Below are 26350 nucleotides of genomic sequence, written 5' to 3'. Positions count from 1 at the left end.
AAACAAAGAAACAAACCAAAATCCCTGGTTCCTGTTCTTTAGGGGCTCACAGTCTAATGGGTGAGACAATATATGAACAACTATGTACACATGCTGTATTAAGTGACTGGAATTCAAATGTGAAGAGTCAAACAATTTCTACTTGAAGAGAGGGCACATCACATTTTTAGAAAGAATGGGAAATACTTGATGGTGTTTAAGTTCACTCTTCTCTTTTGACTTTGGAATTAAACCATATGCCCAGTGAGGAAACTTCCCCATTCCTACCTTTCCATCTCGGTATGGGCACAGCTGGTGACTTTGCACAGGCCTCCCTCACTTAAATACAATTCACTTGCATGTCATGGCATCACCTTACTGATGTCATGGTCCTTTTTGAAAACAAAGGACAAACAATGACAAGGGCCACAGGAATTAATCTTTACTACCCTTGCTCCTGGATAGGGCATGTCTACTGGGTTGTCTCATGGATTTCTTGTGACTCTTCAGACTAAAACACTGACATATACACACCCCTATATATACATATAATATATACATATATGTATACAGTCACTCCTGTTGGAATGTAAGCTCCTTGATGGCAAACAGTGTCTCATTGTCGTATTTTTGTCCTCAGCACTTAGTATAGTGCCTCATACACAGGAAGCTCTTAATAAATGCCTTTTTATTCATTCGTTCACTATACCATAAGCTTGGTTTATATTCATTAAAGTTTGCCACAATCATCTACAAAGATTTAAGACTTAAAAAAAATTTATGTGGACATCTTTGACTTCCTAGACATGCATTAGTTTTTGCAAAAGACAGAATTTTGAACTAAAAAGTACAAATGAATCAGAAGCAGATGGATCTCAGTTCTTCAAGTAAATAAAATCAAGGGTTGAAAAGCTTGGGGGAAAATGTGTTAGTTTTAGCTGAAACCAAATGGCTAACCAGATACTTTGGAACGTGTGAGTAACCTCAGATGTATAAAGGTTCTATTGCTCTTAAATTAGAACCATTTCCCATGATTCCCTTTTGAACCAGGCAGTGATGGCCATAGGCTCTCCCCCACATGTTTTACTTCCATAATCTGGAATTCTGAAATTTCTCTATCACCTATAATTCTGTCAGTTTCACTACTTTTCCTATAACAGGGATTCATTTTCTTTTCTTTTTCTTTTTTATTTTTTTTAGGATAGGCAATGGGGTTAAGTGACTTGTCCAAGGTGACGCAGCTTGTTATGTGTCTGAGGCCAGATTTGAGTTCAGGTCCTCCTAAATCCAGGGCCGGTGCTCTATCCATTGCACCACCTAGTGGCCCAATTAATTGTCCCTAAAAGGCAACAAAGCTGCCCCAGGGACCTGATTGACCCCTGCCTCTATTGACACAGTTTGCTGGTCACCTGAGGGCATAAAAATTCCTACCCATGTGGAGTCAAGAGTCTCTTCAACTTGATGGATGTTTGAAGACCAGGGAATTTACCATACTCTACCCAATGACCAGATGTGTTTCCTATGGAGATGAGGTTGAACAAATCTATAGAAGTTATAGTGCTACTAAATCCTTGTTGCATATTCATATTATGCTACCACAAAGGAAAACTTTTGTAAACTGTTCAATCACTTACATGTACTTCATTTCATTCCAAAATCAAGCCTGAAATAATAGAGTGATGGCATCAGGCCAGCCCCTAACATTTGGCATAGACCCCAACACCCTTGTTTTTACAATTTTGTGCAAGTGCTCTGTTTCCCTGATCAATAATTCTGAAATTCCTCTATCTGATCAGACTCTCCTTTAATTCCATTTCTTCCTATGCCTTATTCCTCCTAAACATGTACACACGTATATACGTACACATATGTATACAGGTATGAGTGTATATACACATACACGTATGTATGTATGTATGTATGATGACCTCCAGTCCCTGTACCCTTCAGTATTCTTCCAGGCCAGCACTTTCACTTGGCTTCATTTTTCTCTCTTCTCAATAATCTTAAACCAACTAGTTCAACATTGCACTATCTTCTACTCCCAAATCTCTTGCCTCTTTGACTAAACCCCATTCCTAGATTAATCCCATTACAGGTCTTCTTTACTCTTATTCATATGCTGCTAAATGAATCCACTATAAATTCATCTAATCACACTGGGTCCTCACTGAAGCAAGGCAATCCTTGCTGTACTCTCTCTTTTCCTATAATTATTCTGAATTTCTTCTTTTTTTTTCAAGCTTCCAAATCACCCCACCTACTCTCTCAGCAAAAGACCCTTCGCTCTTGGATTATATTTTAAATATAGAGCCTTTGTGAGCACCCTCTTCTCCCTCACTCTATTTCTCAGAACTGCTTGACATGATGGCTCATTCCTTGCTCCTTTACTCCATTCTCTGATAAAGAAGGGGCTCTTCTCAACAAGGCCAAACCTTTCCCCTCTTTGTGCATTCAATCTCATACCCTTCTTCTCTTTCCTGTTAGATTGTCCCCATAATCATCCCCTTCTCTAATCTTCAGTATTTATCTACTGGCTCATTTTTTTCTGCCTGTAATAAAGCCTAAGTTTCTCTGTCCTTAAAAATAAAACAGCAGTCTATTCTTGTTATCATTACTTCCAGTTCTCTCATCCACTTCTCAGTCCTTTGCAGTCTGGCCTTTGATCTATTCAGATGATTGAAAATGTTCTCTTTGAAGTTACTGATGATCTTTTAATTTGCCAAATACAAATAGTCTTCTCTTAGTCCTTATCCCTCTTAACCGCTATTCTTTTAAGTTGAAGTTGAAGATCTTCTTCCCTGGATATTTTCTCCTCTCTGAATTTCCATGACACTATTCTCCCTTGCATCTCTTCTTACTTGTCTGGCTATTATTATTCAGGTTTCTTTATAGGACCATTGTTCATATTCCACTAATTGTTTCTGGGCTCCAACATTCTTTTTTTGGCTGTCTTTTCTTCTTTCTTTTGCTCCCTCAATGACCTCTTCAGCACACATTAGTATGGTGATTATTTCTATACAGGTGATACACACATATATTTATATATGCACAGATGTATATCTATATGCATGTATACATGCATATAGACACACATATCTGAATGTGTATAGATAGACACATATGTATCTGTGCACATGCAGACACACACACACACACACACACACACACACACATACATACTCTCTTTCCTAAAGAGACTGGGGATCCACCATACTGCACAACCAAGTTTACAACCTTGTGTAATCTTCAACACTTCACTTTCCTTTACCCCATGTATCTGGTCAGATTTCAGGTCTTGCTGATTCTCCTTCAAGGCCATCTCTCATATTCATCCTCTTCTCTCCACCTAGTCACCACTGCTCTAGTTCAGGCCCTCGTCACCTTTCACCTGGCTTATTGCAAAAATCTTCTAATTGTTCTCCCCACCTCAGTTCTCTTTTCCCTCCAATCTATCCTCCACACAGATGCCAAAGTGATATTTAAAAAATTACACATCTGACCATATCATGCCCCTGAACTAGCACCTCCCTCTTGCCTCTAGGATCAAGTATAAACTCCTCTGTCATTTTTAAAGCCCTTTACAACCTAGCCCCAGCCTATCTTTCTAGCCTTATCATACATTTCACTGACTTTCTTGCTTTTCTCTTCATATAATATACCATCTCTTGCCTTTGTATCCCCAATATGTATCACAGTGCTTGGAACATAGTAAGCATTTAATAAATGCTTGTTCGTTCCTTCTTTCTCTCCTTCCTTCCCTCCTTCCTTCCTTTGTTCCTTCCTCCCCCCTCTCTTTTTTCTTTCTCTGTAGAAACAATACATATACTTGTTATGTCCATCAGTAGTTTCCTTTACATGAAGGGGTGGTATGATATAATGGACTGAGCCCTGAACTTGGTAACAAGAAGACATGAGTTCTAATACAGCCTCAGATGCTGACAAGCTAAGTGACTGGGGAGCTAATTATTTAACTACTCTGAGCCTCAGTTTCCTCATCTGTAAAAGTGGAATAAAAATAGCACATACTTCACAGTATTATGGTAAGGATCCAGTAAGATACGGAGTCTTCTGCAAACTTCAAAATGCTACAGAAATGTTAGCTATTATTATTTTATTATCACAATCACTAGACAAAATCATATCGACTCTAATCCGAGAGATTTCTCCAGTAGAGATGTTTTAATTCACAGGGAGATCTGACATTTGGCATCCAGGAAAGGGGTAGTAGACATAGAGATGAAAATCAATAGAGATCATCACCACTCAGCAAGGGCCCTATCTGTGATCAGAGAGCTCCCTAGGATGACTGCTGAGAATAACAATGTTAGATCAGGCATCAGCCACAAATCTTTGTTGGGTTTACCAAGGTACATTATAAGCTCTACTGAGGTGTGTGCATGGGGAGGTGGAAAGTCACCACACATACAGTGCTTGTATCTCCAGGGGAAATGATCCTGGTACCATGGGGTACTCCCATGAATATTTTCAGAACGCATGCCCCTTGATCATGTTTAGTTGGGAATAATGGCATCATGGCATGTTACAGTTGCAAGGAACTTTAGACATCTTCAAGTCCTGGGGTTCTTAATCTGGGGTAGGTGAACTTGTTTGAAACAATATTTTGGTAATTGTATTTCTCTATACTTTGTATCCTTCTTAATTCTATATATTTTAATTTATCTATTTAGGAGCATTATTTTGAGGAATCCATTGGCCTTAACCGACTGCTAAAGGGGTCCAAAAAGTCAAGGAACCCTGTTCTACTTCCCTGCCTTCTACTTTTTACAGTCATGGAAACAAAAACCCAGAGAAGAGAAGCCATTTTCTTAAATTCACAAAGAGTAAATGACAGAGTCAGAATTAGAACTCAAGGCTCCTGGGTATCAGTCTAAAGGTTCTTTCCAGGATACCTTTCTAGGAACATTTCTATGTATTCTCTAGAGATGATGTTTGACCAATCAATAAATGATAAGGAAAAAGAAAGTAATAATGGTGGGGATAATGAAGACAAGAACTAAATTTTGATTGAGAATTTTAGACATTTTATTTTGGAAGGATTTAAAAAATTTAGATAATCTCAAGGTAAAGACTTAATTTTTGCGACTATGTTCAGTGTGTTCTGGGTTTTTATTTGTGAAGGTAACTGTGCAGGTTGATGAAAGATTTCAGTTTATTTGACAGAAAGATGCAGATTGATGGGCCATGTAAACTTCAGCTGTCATTCAGAATGAGAGATACTAACATTTAGGATGTAATCAATGTGAATCTGAGCTTTCTACTATTCAATCTTCCTTCTCCTGGCTTAAATGCTTTCTCTGGGGTCTAGGGCAGGGGTGATGAACCTGCAACCTCAAGGCCACATGTTGGCTTTCTATGTCCTTGGGTGTGGTCTTTTGACTGAGTCTAAGTTTTACAGAACAAATTCTTTTATTAAAGGGTGGTTCCTCACCACTGGTCTAGAGTGTCTAGGCTCCTTAAAAAAGAGATGCTTAAGAAACTTTACTTCCTCTACAGCTACTCCCACTAAACAGCTCGTGAGTGTCTTAGACTGGATTTGAATTCAGATCTTCCTGATTCAAGGCCCAGAGGTCTATCCACTGAAACACCTAGCTGCCTTCTCCCAACACAAAGGAGGTGTTTAATAAATACTTGGTGACTGATTAATAACAATTAATCAACAAGATCTACCCTATGCCAGACACTAAGAGCTGAATATACAAAAACAAAAGCCAAAATGCCTTGCCCTTAGAAATCTTACATTCTAGTAAGGGAGACCATATTTACCTACATAAATATACATAAAATACATACCAGGCAATTTTGAGGGGAAAGGCCATAACAGTTGGGAGATCAGGAAAACCTCACATAGAAGCTAGACCTTGGGCTGACGTAAACTAGGGATTCAAAGAGAGTGAGGAAGAACAGAGTACATTCTAAGCATGGGGAATAAATAGCCTGTGGAAAGGCAAGGAGTCATTAGGTTGAGTTTCATTTGTGAGGAACATAGCGAAAGCTACTTTGGTGAAACTGAAGGGTATCACTATATCATGAGGCTGGAATGATAGATTGCAACCAGCTCGTAAAGGACTTTAAATGCCAAATAAAAGAGGTTTTATTGGATTGTAAAAGCAATAGGGAGTCACTGGAGTTTGTGGAGAAAGAGAGTGACATGGTCAGACTTCTGTATTAGGAAAAATCCTGTAGTAGCTGTATAGAGGACAGACTGATGAAGGGAGAGGCTTGAGGTTGAGAAATCAATTAGGAAGCTCCTGCAATAATCCAAGCAAGAAGTGATGACAGCCTGAAATAGGGCCAGTAACAACTGCGCAGTTTTAAATGAGATAGGATCTTTAACAAACTTCAGATATTTCTACTTCATTTTGCCTATCTTGGTATTTCATAGACCTTTTTTTATTGATGTGATCTAGACATAAAGACACTGAAGACTGTGAAGAGAAGAAAAATAGGATTTGGCAGTATGGAGCCAGCCTATTTAACATTTTTTAAAGTTCCTTTTGCCTTAGGCCTCATTAGTGTAGCAGGATATATACTTTTGTTGTTGTTCAGTCCTTTCAATCATGTCTGGCTCTTCATGACCTCCTTTGAGGTTTCCTTAGCAAAAATACTGGAGTAATTTGCCATGTACTTCTGCAGCTCATTTTACAAATGAAGAAACGGAGGCAAACAGGGTTAAGTGACTTGTCCAGAGTCACATAGCTGGTGTCTGAGGCCGGATTTGAACTCAGGGAGATGAGTCTTCCTGACTCCAAACCCAGTGCTTTATCCATCGTGCCACTTAGTTGTTTTTATGTGTACTCAAAAAAAATTTTTTTTAAATGACTGACATTTATATAACATTTAGATTTATATAGAAACTACTTTCCTAGGAGGCACAGTTGATAGAACGCCAAGCCTGGGCAAGTCTCTTAATCTTGTTTTCTCACCTATAAAATGATCTAGCGAAGGAAATGGCAAACCACTTTAGTATTTTTGTCAGAAAAACCCCAAAGGGGTCACAAAGAGATGGACATAACTAAAATGACTGAACAACAGACTGTCCTTATAGTGTCTCCTGTGAGATACAAAAGGAAAGAATTATGACCTGCAGTTTACAGGTGGGGAAACTGAGACTCAGAAAGGGTACTTGACTTGCCTACAGCACATAGAGCTAGCAGATGTCAGACCCAAGGCTTGTACCTAAAGCTCCTTGAGTATAAATCCAGAGGTCTTTCCACTATATCAGGCTGGGGATGAAGTGAGAAAAAAAATTTTTTTCACTAGAAGTAGCTGTGTGATCTATAGTAAAGGTTCTGATTATAGATGTTCAAATGATCAAGGAAAATGATTGCCATCTCAGAGAGAAAATAATGAAATAAGGATTAAGTGCTTGTGATGAAACACACGATAACAATAAAAGCTGTTGCTTTTAAAAACACAGTTTTATTCATAAAAGGTTAATATGGTGACATACAAATTAGTGGTGAGTTGAATTGTGAAGAAAAATGTCTCACTTAGCCATTTTTACAAAAGAACCAGTGATGGATATTCAGAATATCTTGTATCTTATCACCCAGCAACACCTCTATTACTTTTTATCATAAAAGAATTATGTTATTCCATATATGAAAAATGCATTCTTGAACCAGTATGAATTAGTTTTTAATGTACTGTGACCTTGGATTGCCCTGGGATATTAATACTAAATGATTACTTCTGAATGCTTTTAGAATAGCTTCATAGTGCAATTAAATGTGCCATATATCATGGATGACATAGCTAAACGCCTCCTCTGGTCAAGGACCCTAAACAGATCTTGGGAATGATGATAATTCTGCAATGCTGAAAATGTTGGGGGAAAAAAGGAATCACTTGTTCATCCTGAAATAAACATAAGCTGAGCTAGGTGATAACCTTTGCCTGGGGTAAGTCAAAGTGAAATAAATTTTTGATGAATATCTAAAAAGAAAGATGATTTCTATTCACTGCCAAACCAGTGTCCCATTATATTCTGCCATCTTCCCAGACTAAGAAAGTAACAGTCATCAGTCTTTCTGAGTGACAAGTGGCTCAACTGAGTGTGCATGTGTGTGTGTGTGTGTGTGTGTGTGTGTGTGTATGTGTGTGTAGGGGGAGAGATAAAAGAATGAAGAATATGGTTCATATTCCAGCCCACTCCCTCCACCCTTCCATAATGGGCAAATTGAATTACAATTTGTCTCAGTGTGAAACCTCGTAAATCTTACACTTTATAAAATCTCTTTTTATCAAATTAGCAGCCCCTGGGAAACAATGACTGATGAAAGGATGGTGAGGAGGAGCCATAATGAGGTCCAGAGCATTTCACCCGTAGGTCAAGGGTTTAAATCCAACCTTGTTTGCTGGTTGCTGAAAGCAATTATAGTCCAGCTGTTTGCAGACAGGTGTACACAGCCTAATTGTCAGCCTCCTGGATAGAGCCCAAGGGCCCAATGTACCTCCAGTCTGGACTGTGTTCAGTCTTAGAGCTGGTCTTTCCCCAGTACTCTGGATGCAAGGGCTGCTTGGAGGGAAAGAAACCTGCTTCCCAGCAGCCAAACATTGAAGTTGTTTGGTGAGTGATCAGGGGACTTCAATCTTCTGGGCTGTCGACCAGGGGGCACTTGTAACAAACAGGGAACTCACTTAATTTTTCTTTAAGTGATGACATTTTAAAAGGAAAGCATTAATTAGGATTTTGGTTTGCTGCCATGAACATGAGCTACAATCGTATTAGTCGATAGGACTTTAGAAAGCAACCTTGAATACATCAATTGAGTCAGCCCAGACCTGTGTCTGGGCCAACCCCCAGGGCTTTCTGACACACTGAATAGCAATGGAGCCTTATCCTCAGAACTGATAATAAGCCCAATATGCCATTTCCAAGACCTGTGTCAAGTTTTCATGGCTTCCTCTGAGCTTAGAGATTGACCAGCCAATAAGTCCCTTCTCATGGTTGATTATGAGTGCACCATGATGATGTCTCCGGTTGGCCACATAGGTAGCACTGGGTAACAATGCATGGCTCTTTATGAGTGTGTCTGTCTTTTCCTTTTCCTATTCATATGCACTCCTACAGCCATACTAATTAGAATATAAGTATATAAAAACATCTTTCACTAGCTCCTTGAGAGTAGAGATGATTTCATCCTTTGTCTTTGTCTCTTCAGCAGCTAGTAAAGTGATCAGCACATAGTAGGTAACTAACAAATGCTTGCTTGCTTGATTCACTAAAGCCCTTTCTGGGACTCACTTTTCTTCCTATCCAGAAAATGAAGGTGCTATACTAGTCCAGGAATTCTTAATACTTTTTGCATGTCATAACCCACTTTGGGGCCAGTCTTGGGAAGCCTATGGACTGTTTTCTCAGAAAAAAAAGATTTTAAATACAAAACAAAATACATATACTTATAAAGAAACCCAATTATATTGAAAAAGTCATCAAAATATTTCCTAAAAAACAAATTCCTAGAACCCAGGCCAAGAATCACTGTAATGGATGATTTCTAGGGTCTCTTCTAGCTTTCAATCTTTGATCCTGTGATCCTGTTATTCCCTCCTCCTCCTTTTAAATTCTTTCTTCCTTGTCTACTTTGGTAATATCCCTCTGGGATAGAGTGTAATACTAGTGATGCATTCTATTCCAACTGGACTGTACAGTTTACAAGGTGCCTTCAGATCATAGGAACATATATCTAAAGATGGGCAGACCACTTGAATCTCACAATAATTCTTTGAGATAATTAGGACATGTGGTTATTCTCATTTTATGGAAGGGAAAATGGACTTAGAGGTTGGTCATAGAGTAAGTATACAGCAGAGCTGAGATTAGAAATGAGCTCTTTGAATTCTGAATACAGTGTCATTTCCACTCAAAAGCATTTTGGGGTGCCCTCGGCTCCCCACTTTCCTTGGTAATGTCATAGTTAATACCTGGTACCTTATAACCGTGTGCTTAGTTCCTCCCATACTTGGTAACATTGTACTTGACAGCGGACCCCTTCTACCAGTTTCAGTGAGTAGGGTATAGCAGAATAATCTTACCTTTTCCCACTGGGCTCCAGGAGGTGGGAGTGCACTCCAAATGGGTCCGTTGAACAATATGGAGCTAGGGACATTGTTTATAATGGAATGGGGTGGCTCCCTGGCTCCATTGTTCCATCTTTCTGCAGAGGCAGAATTCAGAAGAGGGTTGTAGAGCAGGTATACATTGTAATCTTCTTTATAGGAATAATTGGGTGCCTTAAATATTTTGTTTTATTGCTGAGGATTCTATTTTTATTATTCTGGAGTCATGATTGGTGAGAGGTTGTTATGTTTGTTACCATGCTAAGAATTCCTTTGTGGTCTCTATCCTAATGATTTGCCCTATGGTTAATTTGCAAGATTCATCTTTACAGGCATGTTAAAGCCAAGGCTTTAGATTCCAGGAATCTTAGTACTTCAATAGATGTACGAGCATACTCAATAACCAATAACTCTTGGAAGTTGTTTTCCCTCTCTTTCAGTGTATAGAGTTAAAGGGCCTGGGTTCCATTTCGTCCTTTTGACCGGTGTTTGAGCTTTAGTTTCTTCATCTGTAAAATAATGGAGTCTGACCAGACGGCCTCTGAGGTCCCTTCCAGCTCTAAATCTGTGATCCCATGGCAATGCTGTCTTTTCTTGTTCTGGACAGGTGAATCAGAGCTTTTCATCCCTCCCTTGGATCTTTTTTTTGGGGGGGGGCATAGCTTCAGCAGCTGCAGCAGAGCCAGTGGTAACAGTGAGGAGAGAACTGGAACATCTTTTAAACACAAGGCAAGAGAACCTATGGCAAAATATCCTCTAAAAGCAAAAGTATTGAGTTCTACAGGTATCCACAGAAAAATTGAAAATTGAAAAAAATTAAACCAGAATTTAGTATATGCTAGTCACTCTGCTAAGTATTGGAGATATATAAATAGAAGTCAAAATAAAGGACAGTGCCTGCTTTAAAGAGCTTACATTCTAATGGGAAAGAAAACACATAAAAGAGAACTAAAAGGGAGGTGCAGTGGATAGAGTGCCAGGCCTGGAGTTAGGAAGGCCTGAGTTCAAATCTGGTCTCAGACATTTACTAGCTGTGTGACCTTGGGCAAGTCACTTAACCCTCTTTGCCTCACTTTCTTAATCTGTAAAGTGAGCTGGAGACAGAGATGATAAACCATTCCAATATCTTTGCCAAGAGAACCTCAAATGGGATCAAATGAAGAATTGGACAGGATTGAACAACAAGAAGTGTTGGGGGAGGGAAAGTAGAGAAGAGACAATGGGGGCATGGGGTAGTTGAACAGGAAATGGGAAGTTGAACAGGAAAGGAAATGAAGTTTGGAAGGGTGGGGCTCATGTCCAAAATGTAGACCCCAAGGGAACTCTTCCATGAGAGAAGGGGGCTAACGTGGCAGAGGGATGTTCCAGGGTGAGGAGGCTCTAAGCACTGAGAGACATTCCAGGGTGAGACAGCAGCTGAAACATGAACATATATAACAGAAAAAAATTATCCAGTGATTCTACATAAAAATCTGATATACTGTAACATCTAGTTAGGATCATGTAGCATGCAAAGAGCTCTCAACTCAGAATCAGTAGAACTGTATTTGAGATTCAGAATCTGCCCCTTATCTCAACAAATTCCCTAACTTCTTGGAATCTCATTTTTCTCATCTGCAAAATGGAGATAATACTTGGTACTACATACTTCACAGGGTTGTTGTGAGGAGTAATGAGAGTATGAAACTAATAGTGTCATATAATGTAAATTATTATTATTATTATTCACCACTCAAGAAAAATTAGTTTTTTTAATGCCTCCTTTTTTTCACTCCTTATTAGAGACCACATATGTCTCAGAAATGAGTTTCAAAAATGGGTCTAAAATTTGCATAATAAATCCTTGACACACTGCAACAGTTTACCAAATAAATAGTAAGTCACAAACTCCTAAGCAATAATTTACCAGGTCAGGAGAAAACCACTTGGGAAAAAAATGTCAAAATATACATTATGAAAATTATGGAATAAATTCATGTTTTAAGCAGAAACACATTTTCTCTTGTTTAACTATAAATAAAATCATAGCTCATTTAAGATTAATACTTTCATTTTAAGTTCAGAAAAGCTAGTCCATTTGAAATTAAGCCAATTGGGAGTTCATTTCTCAATGTCGCATGTTGCCATTTTGGAGACTTTGTACCTGGCTCTATCTCCGTATGTAAAGGGCAGTAAGAATTTAGGCAGCCTTAGTTTTCACAGAAGCATCCTGGTCTGAGTCCCTAAGACTGTTCTGTGTAAACTTTTGGCACTGGCTGGGAGCCAGGGTGGGAGTCAACCCTTTACTCTACCAGCTGAAACTAATTGGACCCCCAGGCAACCCTAGCAGTGACCTGAGGGGGAAAGATCTGGCTTCCTCACAAGCCATTGTCTTTGTCCTTTGGGGGTGGGGTGGGGTGGAGAATAGTTCTTTTTCCTTGCCTGGGGGAGGGGAGGCCTTACTTCTTTTAGACCAAATTCCAGACAGCTCATCAAACCATTTGGTTTCCCTTCCCTTCCACTTCATTGTTAACTGCCTGGGGATATCTTAGGAGGGGCTACCCTCTAGGCCAGGGAGGGTTAGGTTTCTGAATTTGCCATGCCTTTTTTATGAAGGGCAGAAAGCTCATGTGATTCGGTTATCCTTTACACATGGAGTTTCAGTTTCTCTCCTGAGTGAATACATCTAAATCCAGGTGCCACAAATTAACTGCTGGTGTGAAAGGGGAATGTTAACATCAAAGGGCTCCCATATGTTTAATGGAGCAGGGCGCAGCTAAAGACCTGTCCTCATATATGTAGCTCTGTCATCATAGTACTCTCCACCAAAGTCAGTCAATCAACATGCATTTATTAAGTTCTGACAATGTTCCACACACTATTCTAAATGCTGACAGAGGAAGTCCCTAACCTCCAGGATTAGGAGAAATAGGGATTTCTCAATCAGGTACTGCAGAGATTTCAAACCTGCAGGCAGTATAGTCAACAAACTAAAACTCCCCAATGTGGTCTGAACCAGATTAAAATGTAATTAGGAAACGTTTAACAAAATATATAAATATATAATACATCTGTTGTTCAATCATTTCAGTCATGTTGGACTCTTCCTGACCCCATTTGGTGTTTTCTTGGCAAAGATACTGAAGTGGTTTGCCATTTCCTTCTCCAGCTCATTTTTTTTTACAGATGAAGAAACCGAGGCAAACAGGATAAAGTGACTTGTCCAAGGTGACACTCCTAGTAAGTGTCTGAGGCCAGATTTGAATTCAGGAAGATGAGTCTTCCTGACTTCCTGATTTCCTGACTTTCACTGCACCACTTAACTGCCCCTAATACAAAATAGATAATGTTCATCTATGGGTTTCTAACTCTATATATAGCAGCAGGGATCCCTTTCTGGTGTAACATTTCCCCACATTATAATGTAAACTCTTTGAGGGTTCCCCCCACCTCATATTCCCAGTGTCTAGCATAATGCCTGGCACATAGTAGGTACTTCATAAACATTTGAATTAAATAGAATTGGAGGTGCCCTTGGGTTCTTGGAGGGCATGACTCACTGAGCTGGAGAAGCTTTGGGTATGAGCTCTGGTCATGTGTCAGTGCTCAAAGGACTATGTTAGCTAAGTTCTAAGAAACTTCACCAGCAGAGGGTTGTAATGCCACAGGTAAGAATGCTTTTCTCATGTATGGATTCATGTTAAAGTTATCTGCATATGTGTCATATACCCCTAAACTAGAATGGTCTAGAATTTCAAGGGTTAGATGCAAAGTCTCACTCTCGTATGATCTAAAATCCTGAGCTTAGTAATTAAATGAAAACCACCAATGCAACATATATTAACATAAAAAGATACGTGCATCTGCCTCCCTGCCATTCTGGGTTCCACGTATGGCATCCATACCTCTCTCCTCATTTCTCCAACTCACGTTTACATTGGTGGACTGAGTGCCCATCTGGTGGCTGGCTCCTGCTTGTTTCACAATTTTAGGGTTAACCCTGAAGAATTGAGTGTCTACTGCTATTTTTTTCTGAGCCCTTACAAGTATCCTTCCCAGTAACAATTAACTAGCTTTCTCTCTCTCTTTCTCCATCTTTCTGTCTCTGTCTGTCTGTCTGTCTCTCCTAAAGTATTTACTAGGATGGCTGGGCAAGAATTATACTTATAAATACATCCCCACCCCCAAATCTGGAGCACATTGTTATACAAAAACACACAGTTGTTCATGGGGAAAATGGGTACAAATATTAGGCATGAAGGTAGTGAGACATGCATATATAAAACACATGGTAAAGCGATCATTTGCAACTCCTGGTTACTATTTTTTTCTCTCAAGAAAGAGCAGTCATGGAGTTTCCCATTGGAAACTTCCTATGGGGCTATAAGGGTTAGTGGCTTTGAAGAATCCACAGCAAGAGCTTCTTTTTGCCGTGAGGGATCACGTTCCATGAAGCTGCTTTTCTTTGGGTTATTATCACTCTTGGCTGGATGTGTTATCTTTTAACTGGTCTAATCATTCTGATCCCAGCTGCATGTACTGTTTGATACTGGTCTATGATGACATAGTTTAAGGGGGTGGAGAAGAGAGAAGGAGAAACTTTCTTTTTCTTTCTCTTCACCATCCAGAGAAAATCTCACATGGGCATGGCTGCAGCCATTGAATTGGAGTCCTTTAAACTGGAATTCTTATATCATTAGACTGATTTACCAATTAACTGGATGATTCTGAACTGGCTTGCTGATTTTATCCAGAAAGTCCAAGAGATGTGACTTTATCTTATCCAATTACAGAGATATCTCCTGTGTAGTATCATATCTCTTTTATTCAATGACCAAAGCCCTATAGTCTTCCCAAATTATTAGAATCTTCTATGATTATATTAATTGGGATGGGATACCACCTCATTGTTAATAGATATTTGGTATTGTTCTGGGAAGTGAAACTGCACAGATAAGAATTATCTTTACCTGAGTTATAAATGGATTCTGGATAGTTCACTACTGGTAATGATTGAGTAATCTTAAGATAAAGGGAGCTGGTGGCTTTTACAAATACACCAATCTGTGGTACCTTTGACTACGTAATAGGGCCTTGGAGCATGCCCCTAACATGGAGGAACCATTCATATTGTTATTACTTTACCATGTGAGTGAGAATAATCTCCTTTGATTGACTGCATAGCTAAAACAGACAACATCTTTAAAACTGGCAGACTAGGACAGTCTCATTCTATTTTCTATGTGCAATTTCCTGCTACATTTAGAGGGTGAAGATCACACACAGTTCCCCGACAAGGCAGACACCATGAACTGATACCTCTGTCCCTCCTCTCTTACTCCAGCTCTGAGAAATTTGCCTGGGGTCTTTGCCTTGTTTGGTTTTATTGTCCTCAGTGTCAGGTGCTGGTAGCAGTGCCTGCCAGACCAGGGAGTTTGATCCATGACTACCAGGAGCAAGTATTTTGGGTGAAGCCCCAAGAAGCCGGTGTGTCCAGGACCCAAGCCTAAGGGTGTTTTTTTTAAAAAAAGAATTTGGCATTTTGCTCTATAGCAACTAAGCTAAACTGTGAATGGTCACCTAATCGCCTTTCAATCTCCAGAGACAGAGGTGGTATGGGAGGAGTGACTCTTACTCCCTGTGTGTTGAGGACTAAATTTGCATATGTGTGATTATACATTTGAAATAATTATTCCTTTGCAAAAGCTAATCTGACTGTTAGTGGCAAAATGGAACTGGGTGCAGAGGACCCACCCCTCACAAATGAAGGAATATTATTAGTTGATATTTGAGCCAATGGCAGAGCCTTCACTGCTTTAAGAGACCTCTGGGGGAGGGGTGAACTGTAAAATACCTCGTCTTCAGGCAGTGGGAGCCGAGGTAGACAGAAATAAAAACACAAGAATATTAAGTCAGGTAAAGCTAAATACAGTGGTTAGTTGAGATTCTTTGCTAACAATGGGTGCATTCATCAGTCATTTCCTCCTCCCCTCTCTTCATAATGCTCCCCCCTCCCTCTCTATTAACCAGTCTCTATTACCACCTGTTGGTGGTGGCGCCATGTGGGGTGAGACCATTGGAAATTTATATTTCGATTAGTTCCTAGTAACGTTCTCTATGTAGTATGGGGCCAATAATAAATGTCTGTGACTTCAATTAATCCATAAATCATTCAACTAGAATACGGTGAAAGATTTTTATTACGTATCAGGCACTGTGCTAAGCACCGAGGATACAAAGAAAATGAAAAAAATGCCCCTGCCCTCAAGGGTCTTACATTCTAATGGGGATACAACATACACATAAATAGCCATATACAAGATATACATAGAGTACATGGAAGGTAACCTTAGAGAGGAAGACCCTTGAACTGGGAGGACTGGGAAAGCCCTCTAGCTGAAAAAGGTATTTGAACTGAGTCTTAAGGGAAGCTAGGATTGGAGTCAGGAAGACCTGAGTTCAAATCCAGCCTCAGACAGTAGCTGTGTGTGACCCTGGCCAAATGGCTTAACCTCTGCCTCAGTTTCCTCTTCTGTAAAATCTGGTAATAATAGCACCTACCCCCACAGTTGTTGTGAGGATCAAATGAGATAATAATTGTAAAGCTCTTAGCATGGTGCCTGGCACATAGTAAGCACTATATAAAAGTTAGTTATCATTATTATTATTGTTGTTGTTATTATCCTATTCAGTACAAAGGCATGGGGGTGGAATAAAAAGAAAGGCATGAGGGTTGTGTTCTACTTTAAGGGAAAGAAAATTCCCCGTTCCTCATCTCCCATTCCCCAGATAAAGTCATCAAGGCAGCTAGAGGGTATAGTGGATAGAATTCTGGGGTCAGAAAGACATGGGGGTTCTATCTAGCTCCAGAACTTACTACCTGACTGACTAGAGGCAAGTCAGTTAATTTCTTTCAACCTTGACTTCCTCATCTGTAAAATGGGAATAATGATAGCATTTCTGTCACAAGTTTGTTGTGAGGATCAAGTGAGATAATATAGGTAAAGTGCTTCTTAAACATTAAAACACTATGGAAATATTAGCTATGATTATTTTTCAAAGTACAGTACCCTAATCGTGCTGTAGTATTAAGTTTTGACACTACTACGACACTGGTAAATGCCTTTTCAAAATGAAACCAATTTCTATGCTTTCTGACAGATTACATGGAAAATTCTACTATCCCTTCCACATTGAAACCCGGAGCCCGAATGTATTCAGCTCTGGTGGATTCTGCTTGAACCCTTGGAAGCCTTGTGATCTCCCTGTTTTCAATAGTTGAAGGTTAATATGACTCAAAGAAATTCCATCTTAGCTCTAGTTTTATCTGGTGTCATAGACAAGGAGCATCTATGCTCACTTCCTATCTTTTTTTTTTTTAGTGCCAGTACTCATTTTGTGGCTTACTTTTAATTTTTTAAATGACTGCATTATCCTCATCATCCTCATCACTGTTGCGATTATCATTGCTGTATACTGACCAGAACTGAATGTATAATTCTCAAAGGGGGCACTGCCACAGAATTATGTAATACATGCACAATGGATTAATGCTGTTCATTTTAAATGTAAAATTATAAATCAATTACAATAGTGGCAAAACCCCTTTCTGACATGCCACAATTTACTTCCAAAGACATTTAAACCTATCTTGCATGCTGAACAATCTGTAATAAATTATGATTTTTTTTTTTGCTTCAGAAATGAAGCTATAATTATGACAGTTGAATTCTTGTTCTGGGGAATAAGGTGGCATTTAATTCCTTGAGAACAAATGACGCTCACAAAAGAACAGTTAATTATTCTCAGCTGCAAAAAAAGGGGGGGGAAGAGAAAAATGATGAAAGAGAACATGGTGGTGGCACTTTATGTGAAGAGTCTATTAACCAATCCTTAACTAAGGTTTAATGATAATAGGAAGTCTGTGGCTGTCTTTGGAACCAGTCCCCCTTCTGAGAGGGTGCAGGGAGCTATGGACAAAGTTCTGAATTTGCAATCAAGAATGCCAAGGTTCAAATCCTACCTCTGACACTTAGAGCTTCACAATCATGGTCTACTTGTTCACTCTGTCATATCCTCAGTGCTCTCGTTGGTGAAATGGAGATAGAACCGGAAATTGCAGGGATGCCCATCAACTGGGGAATGGCTGAACAAGTTGTGGCATATAATTGTGATGGAATACTACTGTGCTATAAGAAATGATGAGCTCCATGATTTTAGAAAAACAGGGAAAGATTTGCATGAAATAATGAAGAGCAAAATGAGCAGAACTAAGAGAACATTGTATAGAGTAATAGCAACATTATTTTAAGGACAACTTTGAGCAAGGAAGTTATTTTGTCTATTATAAATACCCAAATTAGCTAGAAAGGACATATGAAGAAAGATGTTCTCTGTATCCAGAAAAAGAACGAATAAATAGAAGTTTCTAATGGTAGCCATCTCTAGGAACGGAGGGAGGAAAGAAGAAATAAAAGGAAAAAAGAAATTCACATTATAATTTTGTTATATATTTAAAAGAAATAGCAAGTTGTGCATAGCAGACTTGCAGTTTCATGTATACTCTTTTTTAAAATTGTACTATGATATGGAAATGCTTGTTTTATTCCATAAATTAAAAATAAAATAAAATAAAAGAAATAGAGATGAAACCTCTAGATACTTCTCTCTAGGGCTATTGTGGAGTTTACATCAGGATATATATGTGATATGCTTAAAAAAATTAAGGGCTATGTAAATGTCAGTTACTATTTCAGCTTTCAATAAAGAACTTGAACACAAGACAGCCATCACTGTCACCCCCTTCCAAGAAGCTGTATGTACATGACATCACTAATCTGTTGACTGTTTGCTTTCAGCTCCAACTAAAAGAGACTGTCACCCAAACATAGACTGAGGACAATGAGTGGTATTTTCAATGACTGTGCATAGACTCAGAGCTAGAAGGGACCTTAGAAGTCACTGGGGCCAGCCCCCTGATTTTACAGATGAGGGGAGTGAGCCCCAAGTTGGGACTTGCTCAGGGCTAAACAATCAGTAAATGCCAGTCAGGATTCAAACCCACATCTTCCTCTGGTCCAAATCCTTCTCCCTTTCCACAGTCCTACAATGACTCACACAAGGCTGGTTTGCTTCTTTATTATCATAGGTATGAAGTTTATGGTTATCCCTTCCACATCGCAGGGGTTAGGGGCCACAGTCTGGAAAATCCATGTAAAATTTTTGGTCCTCTCTTCATACCAGCCAAGAAGTCTGAATTTTTTCTTTTTCTTTTATGAGGTATTCATAGTACCTTATTATAAAATTTGGGTTGAAATTATACAGTATTATATTACATAATACTATCCGTGTATATACATACACATACAATGCTATACATATGTTTTATGCATTTCTGAGTTCCTGAACTTTTCCTGTGTGATCTCCTTGCCTTGATGTGCCATCTGCAGCTTTTGCAAAACTTGCAAAACATTCCCATTTAATTTCTTATGCGGACTCACTATATATTGGAACCACAATGGGGAAGGGATAACTGCACATCCAAAAGCAAGCTAAGCCAAGCTATCTTGTCTTTCAGTGTTTTCCTGATAGAAACATCAATAATAGGACCATTGGCATTCTCAGAAGGGTCTTGTCCAACTCCCTCTGGATAGAACTTCTCTTCAACTGAGTAGACCAAGGCACCAACTGGGCTATACCTCATAGCTAATCCTTACACCAGCAGCTGCTATTTGAAGAGGGACTCATTAAAGATACCACTTCCTTAGACTTGCCTTTCTTCCCCAGGACCAATAGCTCCTCTGAAGAAGGTCCCTGCTGAGTCGAGTTGCCCATTTTGACTGCAATTAAGGATTGTAACTTGATTGATTTTGGGGGCTCTCTGAAACATAGCAGGATCAACACAGTTGCACACAAAACAAGGCATAATCCACTGGGTTAAATTAACATTAAATCAGAGATGATTGGATTAATTGCTATTACATTTTATCTTCAGTGCACATGTGCTGTTGGCAAGCTTTCAGAGCCTTTTTAAAATTAGCTTAGGATGGCATGGAAGAAGTACAGGTGCGAATGATTTATACACTGGGTCTTTCCAGGACACACTGGGTCCAGAAGAAGGTATAATTTTTTCCTCTCAAATTTGATTTTACAAGTTTTTTTTAAAATAAAAACTACACCAAAGATAAAGCCAGACCCTCTACCACAGTCAACCTGTAGGTTTGTCAAGGAATACTATGGATACTGCTAGATACAGACAATTTGGAGATCTGATTCAGATCTGTAGAATTTGAGAGCTTAAGAAGACTTTAGAGATCACCTACTCCAAACACTTTATTTTAGAGATGAGGAAATTGATACCCAGAATTATCTGGTGGCAAAGCAAGGCAAAGAGTTGTCGTTCAGTTATTTTAGTCGTGTCTTGCTATTTGTGATCCCATTTGGGGTTTTATTGGTGAAGATACTGCAGTGGTTTACTATTTCCTTCTCCAGCTCATTTTACAGATGAGGAAACTGAGGTGCACAGGGTTAAGTGACTTGCCTAGGGTCACACAGCTAGGAAGTATCTGAGGCTGGCTTTGAACTAGGAACTTCCTGACTCCAGGCCCATGCTCTATTCACTGCTCCACCTAGAGTACACGTGTCCTCATACGCATTTCAGTACTTCTTATCCAGTCTGCTTTTTAAGATATAGAGGCCTCTCCTCATATTTTTTCCCTTCAAATTCATTCCTGTCTATGCTACCTTCCCTCTTGACATCTAGAAGCTGAAGGTGGTTATATTGTCTCAAGAGAGACTGTTTACCATTAAACAAGTCAATAAATATCTATTGAATGCTTATTTGAGCAAGGTATTCTGGAGACAGAGCAATAACAAAGGTGAGGTCATGGGAACTTTGTCACAGAGAGGGAAATTTGGAAGGGGTAGGCACCACCGTCCCAAACTTTTCTTTTCTTTTCTTTTCTGGCCCAGTCTTCATTTGGTGATGATGAGCTTGTCCTTGGGTGAATTTTTCTCCTTCTTTATCAGGATAAAAATCATCCATTGGTACATTCCAGGAGTCAGAAAGACTCATCTTCCTGAGTTCAAGTCTGGCCTCAGATACTTACTAGCTGTGTGACCCTAGGCAAGTCACTTAACTCTGTTTGCTTTAATTTCTTCATCTGTACAATGAACTGGAGAAGAACATGGCAAACCAATCCAATATCTCTGCCAAGAAAACTCCAAATGGGGTCACCAAGAGTTGGACACAACTCCTAGGGCTCATGTCTAAAAGACAGCTTATTAAGTGATTGAAATATAGCTAACTATATCTGTATCTACAGCCACACTCCTATTAAGACCTCTTTGCATGCTTTGCATACAAAAGTACAGAGCTTAGACTATGTGAGCACAGGTGCTAACAGAAACACCTTGGTATTTGTCACACTTTAGTGCTGTATTTGTAATGTGACAAATGAGTGACATGCCTATTCTTTACTTTATCACCTTTACATTCATGCCTGATTAAACCTCCTTAGAAGGAGAGCTGTAGGCTAACCCAACCCCTGTGGAAAAATCAGAAGGTTGGGCAATTCATTTTATTTTTGCACACTGTTTGGGGAGAAAGCTGAAGATTTATTGATGTAATGTAAAATATTAGCTGGCAGGTAAAAATAAGCCTGTTAATGAATATGATTAGAATAGCAGCTGGAATGAGTTGCAGTGTTTGCAACATCAATGGAATTAATAGACCTTAAAATATTCAGGGAATCAATTAAAAGGCATCTTCAGGATTTTTTTAAAAAGTGTTCACATGTCCAATTTTAAAGTGAGCACCAGGAAGAGAGATGCCAGGCCTTAAGGTCAGGAATGAGGTCAAAGATTCCAAGGGTATATCTCCTTGCTCCCAGTTGCTGTTAGTTTAGGAAGTACTAACTATGAAGAACTCCACAGCACAAAATCCAGACTTTCCTTCCTAAAATTGAATGAGAAAGGAGCAAGAGGGCAATTGAATTGGGCATGGCTGTTATTCTCCCTGAAGGATTTGTCAGTCTATTGACCTTCAAGAAGATCACAACTCCTCACCAAGATGAAAGCATACTAGAGGTTTATGATTTCTAGGTATAGTTTGCAGTGCAAAAGGCCGCAGCAAAGACTTCGGAAAGTTTATAAAAGCCAAAGTTTTCAGTTGCATAGCTTTTTTTTAAGAGCAAAGTGAAATGAGCAGAATGAGGAGAACATTGTACACAGTAACAACAATATTGTATGACGATGAACTGAGAACGATTTAGCTGTTCTGATCAATACAATGATTCAAAACAAGTCTAAATGACCTATGATGAAAAATTCCCTCCACCTCCAGAGAAAGAACTGATGGAGTCTGGATGCAGATCAAAACATACTTTTTGTTTTTGCTTCCCTTTATCTATCTATCTATCTATCTATCTATCTATCTATCTATCTATCTATCTATCTATCTATCTTTTGGTCTGTGTTTTCTCTTTCAATATGGTTAATATGGAAACGTTTTGCATGTCTACACATTTATAATCTACATGTATCAAATTGCTTGTTTTCTCAAGGAGGGGATGGGGAGGGAAGGAGAGAATTTGGGATTCAAATTAAAAAAAAAGTTAAAAATTTTTGTTTACATGTAATTGAAAAAAATTAAATGGAAAATAAAAGTCTTTGGAAGGAATTAGTCTAACACACAAGTCACCACACATTAGATATCATTTAACATTGAAACATTAATTGAGTTCTGCTTCCTCAATAAATACATATAATAGTAAGAATCCTTTTTAAACTCTGCTTTTCTTGCTTTATCCTCTGGGGAGAATCCAGTGGAGAAGCCCATGAGTCCAGTAATTGTGCAAATGTAGCAATTTATCTTCAAAGGATTAATAAAATAGAAATATAAGGTATTAAAGCAGGTAGAAACCTGAATCTGATGCAAGTCATTTCATGCAATAAAATATTGATCATGTCCAGGGCCATAGCTAAATGAAGAGGGGGAATGATTAGCCAGCTGCCATTATAAGAGGATGCTGTCTTGATCCTTCATATTTTGAGACAGCAAGATAGTGCAATGTATAAAGTGCTGAACCTGGAATCAAAAATACCTGTATTGAAATCCAGACTCAGACATTTACTACTTGTGTGATCCTTGGTAAATAATTTAGCCTCCATTTTTATCAATTTCTTCATCTACAAAATGGACATAATGATTGTATCTACCTCAAAGGGTTGCTGTAAGGATAAAATTAGATATTTGTGAAGTATTTTGTAAGCCCTAAAATTCTATATAAATTAACTATTATAATTATGTGAGATAAATTGTCAGTCTCTGAAACTTTATGCTTCCCTCATCTACAGAATTTTTCTGAACTCAACCTATGTAGAACTACTCTTAGGTTTAAACATTTCCTACATAGCCTCAGCTCCTGACTTCTGACCCAGTTCTGTGGACTGCTTGCCTTCAGGGACATTTGGCTTTGACCTTGTCCAGTTTTGTATTTATCTGCATGGATCTGCATTTGGACCTTGCCTCTCTCCCTTCCTTCTCTTGTAGGGGATGGGCATGTAGGGCATTCAAGGTTACACAGCTATAGAGTATTGTGGCAGCTGTGGAAAGAATACCAGATTAGGATCAGAAGACCTGGTTTCCAATTCCATTCTGGTCCTTTTTTTTTTTTAAATTTTTTTTTTCCATATGCTTTTGAGTTGAAAATTTTTTCTCCCTTTTTCTCCCCCCCCCTCCCCAAGACGGCGCACAATCTGACATAGGCTTTACATTTACATACCCATTAAACATATTTTCACATTAGTGAGGTTGTAAGTAAAAATTAAAACCAATAGGAGGAACCATCAGAAAGAGGAAACAAAACTCAACTGAAGGTAAAAATAAGTGAGAGCAATTCGACTTCCATAGTTCTTTCTTTGGATGTGGAAAGCATTTTCCATCCCAAGGCCTCTGGAGATGTCTTAGATCCTAGTAATGCTGAGAAGGGTTCAGTTTAACATTCTTAGTCATTGCATAACATGGCTGCTATTGTATACAAAGTCCTCTTGGTTCTGCTCACTTCACTCAGCATCAGACCATATAAGTCTTCCCAGGTTTTTCTGAAGTCAGCCTGTTCATCATTTCTTATAGAACAATAGTATTTATTCCATTACATTCATATACCACAACTTGCTCAGATTCCCCAATTGATGGCATCCTCTCAATTTCCAATTCTTTGCCACCACAAAAGAGCTGCTATGAATATTTTTGTACATGTGGGTCCTTTTCCCATTTGTTTGATCTCTTTCGGATATAGCCCTAGACGTGCTATTGCTGGATCAAAGGGTATGCACATTTTTGTAGCTCTTTGGGCATAGTTCCAAATTGTTCTCCAAAATGGTTGGATCATTTCACAACTCCACCAACAATGTATTAGTGTTCCAATTTTCCCACATCCTCTCCAACATTTATCATTTTCCTGTTTTGTCATGTTGGCCAATCTGATAGGTGTGATGTGGTACCTCAGAGTTGTTTTGATTTGCATTTCTCTAATCAATAATGATTTAGAGCATTTTTTCATATGACTATAGATGGCTTTAATTTCTTCATCTGAGAACTGTCTGTTCATATCCTTTGACCATTTATCAATTGGGGAATGGCTTGTGTTCTTATAAATTTGTCTTAATTCTCTATATATTTTAGAAATGAGGCCTTTATCAGAAAGACTGGTTGTAAAAATTCTTTCCCAATTTTCTACCTTCCTTCTAATCTTAGTTGCATTGGCTTTGTTTGTGCAAAAACTTTTCAATTTAATGTAATCAAAATTATCCATTTTGCTTTTCATAATGTTCTCTATCTCCTGTTTGGTCATGAATTCTTCTGTTCTCCATAGATCTGATAGGTAAACTATTCCTTGTTCTCCCAGTTTACTTATGGTATCAGCCTTTATATCTAAGTCTGAACCCATTTTGACTTTATTTTGGTATATGGTGTGAGATTTGGGTCTATGCCTAGTTTCTGCCATACTCTTTTCCAGTTTTCCCAGCAGTTTTTTTCAAAGAGTGGGTTCTTATCCCAGAAGCTGGGGTCTTTGGGTTTATCAAATAATAGATTACTATAGTCATTGACTACTGTGTCTTGCATATTTAACCTATTCCACTGATCCACCACCCTATTTCTTAGCCAGTACCAAGCAGTTTTGATGATTGCTGCTTATAATACAATTTAAGATCTGGAATTGCTAGGCCACCTTCCCCTGCATTTCTTTTCATTAGTTCCTTTGATATTCTGGACCTTTTGTTTTTCCAAATGAATCTTGTTATTATTTTTTCTAACTCTATAAAATAATTTATTAGTAGTTTGATTGGTATGGCACTGAATAAGTAAATTAGCTTAGGTAGGATTGTCATTTTTATTATATTAGCTCGGCCTACCCATGAGCAACTGATGTTTTTCCAATTATTTAGATCTGATTTTATTTGTGTGAAAAGTGTTTTGTAATTGTGTTCATAGAGTTCCTGGGTTTGTTTCGGGAGGTAGACTCCTAAATATTTTATAATGTCTACAGTAAGTTTAAATGGGATTTCTCTTTCTATCTCTTGTTGGGCTTTGTTGGTAATATATAGAAATGCTGATGATTTATGTGGGTTTATTTTATAGCCTGCAACTTTGCTAAAGTTGTTTATTATTTCAAGTAGTTTTTTACTTGATTCTCTAGGATTCTCTAAGTATATCATCATGTCATCTGCAAAGAGTGATAGCTTTTTCTTCTTTGCCTATTCTAATGCCTTCAATTTCTTTTTCTTCTCTTATTGCTAAAGCTAAGGTTTCCAGTACAATATTGAATAACAGTGGTGATAATGGACATCCTTGTTTCACCCCGATCTTATTGGAAATGCTTCTAGCCTGTCCCCATTACATATAATGCTTGCTGAAGGTTTTAGATATATGCTATTTATTATTTTAAGGAAGACTCCATTTATACCTATGCTTTCTAGTGTTTTTAATAGGAATGGTGTTGTATTTTATCAAAAGCTTTTTCTGCATCTATTGAGATGATCATGTGGTTTCTGTTGGTTTTGTTGTTGATATGCTCAATGATGCTGATAGTTTTCCTAATATTGAACCAACCCTGCATTCCTGGTATAAATCCTACCTGGTCATAGTGTATTATTCTTGTGATAAGTTGCTGCAATCTACTTGCTAGTATTTTGTTTAAAATTTTTGCATCTATATTCATTAGAGAAATTGGTCTATAATTTTCTTTCTCTATTTTGACTCTTCCTGGTTTAGGTATCAACACCATATTTGTATCATAAAAAG

The sequence above is a fragment of the Phascolarctos cinereus genome, unplaced genomic scaffold (genome assembly GCF_003287225.1).
Source record: "Phascolarctos cinereus isolate Bilbo 61053 unplaced genomic scaffold, phaCin_HiC Scaffold_4;HRSCAF=312, whole genome shotgun sequence".
Classification (NCBI taxonomy): Eukaryota; Metazoa; Chordata; class Mammalia; order Diprotodontia; family Phascolarctidae; genus Phascolarctos; species Phascolarctos cinereus.
This window is presented reverse-complemented; position numbering follows the sequence as displayed.